This window comes from Tiliqua scincoides, chromosome 11, assembly GCF_035046505.1.
Source record: "Tiliqua scincoides isolate rTilSci1 chromosome 11, rTilSci1.hap2, whole genome shotgun sequence".
In the NCBI taxonomy this organism is placed as follows: domain Eukaryota; kingdom Metazoa; phylum Chordata; class Lepidosauria; order Squamata; family Scincidae; genus Tiliqua; species Tiliqua scincoides.
Window position 1 is genome coordinate 22,752,299 of NC_089831.1, and position 4,645 is coordinate 22,756,943.

The window sequence follows — 4,645 nt, forward strand, 5'->3', positions numbered from 1 at the left end:
TTCATAATAAGACCAATAAAACCATGTGGGGGACAAGACCACAGCATGATTACAGAGACGCAGACATCAGAAGTCAGCCAACAAAGCATCATAAGAACATAAGAACAGCCCCACTGGATCAGGCCATAGGCCCATCTAGTCCAGCTTCCTGTATCTCACAGCGGCCCACCAAATGCCCCAGGGAGCACACCAGATAACAAGAGACCTCATCCTGGTGCCCTCCCTTGCATCTGACATAGCCCATTTCTAAAATCAGGAGGTTGCGCATACACATCATGGCTTGTAACCCATAATGGATTTTTCCTCCAGAAACTTGTCCAATCCCCTCTTAAAGGTGTCCAGGCTAGATGCCGTCACCACATCCTGTGGCAAGGAGTTCCACAGACCAACCACACGTTGAGTAAAGAAATATTTTCTCTTGTCTGTTCTAACTCTCCCAACACTCCATTTTAGTGGATGTCCCCTGGTTCTGGTGTTATGTGAGAGTGTAAAGAGCATCTCCCTATCCACTCTGTCCATCCCCTGCATAATTTTGTATGTCTCAATCATGTCCCCCCTCAGGCGACTCTTTTCTAGGCTGAAGAGGCCCAAACGCCGTAGCCTTTCCTCATAAGGAAGGTGCCCCAGCCCCGTAATCATCTTAGTCGCTCTCTTTTGCACCTTTTCCATTTCCACTATGTCTTTTTTGAGATGCGGCGACCAAAACTGGACACAATACTCCAGGTGTGGCCTTACCATAGATTTGTACAACGGCATTATAATATTAGCCGTTTTGTTCTCAATACCTTTCCTAATGATCCCAAGCATAGAATTGGCCTTCTTCACTGCCACCGCACATTGGGTCAACCCTTTCATTGACCACTCAAACACCAAATGAAACAGAAACATTTTGAGCCCTTGCCAAAAGGTCAAAAGGAAGGGAGTAGTTCTCGGTGTGTCCGTGTCCCCAGAAAGGAATTCCTGAGGTGCCAACACAGAAAAGGCTCACCCTTGCACCACCCATCCCTATAACTTAGCATAAAGGCAGCACTTGTAGGACAAGGATGCAACGGAAGCACACTGGGCACACTGACTTGATAATGCATGTTGGATCAGCAGCACATCTTTGCAAGTAAATTTTCAAAACACTGGGTAAAAACTCTGGCTGCTTTCAGGCATTGGTTCCAAAGTTTAGGAGCCCACAGACCACTGAGGCAAAAATTGGAATCATCATGGACCAGATGCAAACTGCACCCACCCACCCGCGCACAAAAAAACACAAATAAATTTGGTAGTCCAGGCGGAGCACTCGGCAAGATGCTGGAAGTGCTGGATGCAGTTGTGGGTGGACTGTTCTCTGCCCTCTCTGGTGGTTGGGGGGGGGGGGAGAAACATTTTGCCAAGCGCTCTCCAAGGGACCACCAGAGAGGGCAGAAAACAGACAGCTCAGGGTTGGCTGCAGGCAGTCCATTCTCTGCCCTCTGGTGGTCCTTGGGGGAGTGGTTGGCAACCTTTAGTCTAGAAAGACTATGGTATAAGCCTACAGCACCCGGTATTCCCAGGCGGTCTCCCATCCAAGTACTAACCAGGCCTGACCCTGCTTAGCTTCCGAGATCATGGTATAAGCCTACAGCACCCGGTATTCCCAGTCGGTCTCCCATCCAAGTACTAACCAGGCCTGACCTTGCTTAGCTTCCAAGTTCAGATGAGATCGGGCATGTGCAGGGTAACAGTTGGGGGAGTGCTCACTTGGTGAGACAATGGAAGTGATCCAAGGTGACCACCTCTTCTTTTTCTGAGACCTCGTTGACCACTTCTCAGGTTCTCGCGGACCAGCTGTGGTCCGTGGACCATAGGTTGGGAAACACTGCGGAAGAGCTCAATGCATACTTTATTTTCTGCCATCAGTGGGACTTAAATGCTTCATTTTGGCTGTTGTGTTCACTGTCTGACTGAGGAGGTATAAGGTTGCAGGATGCAGTGTCAGGAACATGTGTGGAGGGAGGGAGGGAGGAGATGTGTGTGTGATAAACTGTGGAAAAAGGGAATACAAGGGCAGAAGGAGAAGAAAAGTACAAGTGGGATTCTCAAGGGCAACTACTGTAGTTCTATTGCCAACTCGGCCAATATGTTTCAACTTTATGTTATCCTCCCACCTCTTACATGGGGAAATCACTACTTCAACTCACAAACTGCTTTGAGAGCTATAGATGGGAAATAAAACGCTTAGCGATTTTTAGTAGTAAGCTATGCAGAAGTAAAAACAGAGAGAATAACTGAATTCCCATCTTCAGCTATTAATAGTGGATTTGGTTGCATCTCCCAATTCCACACCCCTGCTATTCACTGGAGGGGCTCTGGGCCAAGGCATGACTTCTCCAGCCTCAGCTTCTTGATCTGCATAATTAAAAATAATAATATTTGAAGACTCCCTCTTAAATCAAGCTGCTTTTTACACGATGCCAAATGGAACAGGCTCTGCAGAAAATGGGATATGATGGGAGTGAGGTCTGGCTGTTCTTCGAGAGGCCCACAGATGACAAGCCAGTAAATTAGGTCAAAATTAACTATGGTTCACGGCAAATCCATTTTCAGTAGGCTTGACAAAGCTGCCTTCACAAGCAACTTTTAAAAGTTATTTCAAAAAGCTGTTCTAATGAAGGAATAAATCTTATCGCAATCTCTCTTTCCATCACGGGCTATCTCATCGCAGCTTCTGCTACTACGGAAACTGTTCTTGATCATATACTGTGCAAGACGGGTTTGTGCAAAACGAGAGGGAAGGGTATGCTTCTATAAAGCAGAGGTTTGCAAGCTCTGTTCCGGAAGCTCATCTGGGATTCCTCAATGAGAAGCTCAGGAATGGCAGATAAGTATTCCTGAAAGCCAGCTGGTCCACCCAGTGGCATAGCTACAGCGGGGTGGTGCAGTAAGTACCATGATGGCACACAATGCACCATGTTAGCAGCCCCTCCCACTCACCTCCGAAACCATTCTGGGCATTGACAGCAATGCGCAGGAGCGGTCCTGTGCCATTGATGCCTGGAATGGCTCTGATGGCAAGTGGGAGGGGCCACTTACATGGCGCGTTGCGGTGTCGGCAGTACTTGCTGCTCTGCGCCCCCACAGCTACGCCACTGGGTCCACCAGTATGTTCTTCTGCCATGCTCATCTGTCTCAGGGACGTATGAGTGTGCTCTAGCCAGGGCAAACAGATTAGGATCCAGTGGTAAATCTCTGAATAACTGACAGTACTGGCAAGGGCCTCTAGCTGGTAACAATGGCAAAATGAAACTGTTCCCTAATGAGTGAAACCATTGGCTCCTCCAACTCAGCACTGCCTATTCTGCCTGGCACCAGTTCTTCCAAGACTTCTGACTCCCTCAGCTTTATCTTGGAGATACCAGGGATTGTCTCCATACAAAACGTGTGGTATGTCATTGAGCTACAGCCCCACTCCAACCATCCCTTATGTGCAGTAACCTCAATGTATATACAACCAGGCGCCTATAAAAGTTATCCCAGTGTAAGGATGCAAACGATTACTGCACTCGCTCTCAGGGTTGCAATTTTGCTCCTGGCTTGACCACCACCCCAGCTGCTATTTTGCACCTGGTTCTGTTGGGTGGATCTCAGATTCAAGGAAAAAGTCAGGTAGATTCCACAAGCCTGCCCACAAGCCTCCAGAATACCTCCCAGAATCCTTCCGGAATGCCCCACAGCAGATGTACAGAGAGTTGCCCACCAGAGAAGTTTCTGTGGAAAGGGTCCCTAAGGGAAGCATGATTGAAAATCACTGTTCTAAGGGACATATCAGGTATCCCAGCGTGAAACAATGAAGGATGGATGAAGTTTCACAACATGTGAAGCACTGTACTCCCTCATAAATGGTGCATCAAGAAGGGTCTGGGCAGCCAATCTTAGACAGGGGGCTGAATCAGCATGCATCCTTTTCTAATGTTCTGTAGCTCATCCTGGAAATGGTGGTTGCTTCAGTATAACCTGCTTCAACCAAACACTTGGCTAACCGGGCAGTTGACCCGACTGTTGTTGACACAGAGTCACACTGATGCATATATGGGCTAAATATTAATTCAGGTTAACCAAAGGGCTGCCAAGAAATACCCATCAAGGTCTGAACAGAACAGCAGTTTTGCCACTGGCTTGTGGATTTGGCTTGTCTCCAAAAGGGCAGCATCACCCAGTCCCTGTTTGCTTTGTTTATGAAAACCCATGATTGCTACAAGTAATAACTAGACTGCAGGAAGCTTTCTGTTTGCAAGGAGTTCCTTGCATAGACAAGCCTTTTGATTTGGCTTTTATAAGGGACACATCAATTCTGTCCTCTGTTCTGTGGAAGCAACAGAGAAATGAAAAGCAAACACAGGTCCCTCCTGCTTATGATCGACCAGTCAAAACAAAACCAGTGAACCATCAATGACTGCTTCTAAGGAATACAATAAACTTCCTGTTTCTTCTGCTTTTCTGGGTTTGCAAAAATAGTTCCTAGAGTCGTCCAGGACTGCCGGACTGCACTAATCTTGGTAGACGACATCACCCAGACCCAAATTTGGGGGAGACTGGTGCTCTTAAATTAAAACACCAGCCATGTGTAAACCCCATGTTTGGGGTAACCAGGGGAGGTCTGGCCACCACATCAGACTGG

General features: G+C 47.5%; 1 pseudogene; it reads right to left on the reverse strand.

Moving 5' to 3' along the window:
- Positions 1 to 1,603: 1,603 nt before the first annotated feature.
- Positions 1,604 to 1,717, reverse strand: LOC136662936 (5S ribosomal RNA; annotated as a pseudogene).
- Between the last annotated feature and the right edge of the window lie 2,928 nt (positions 1,718 to 4,645).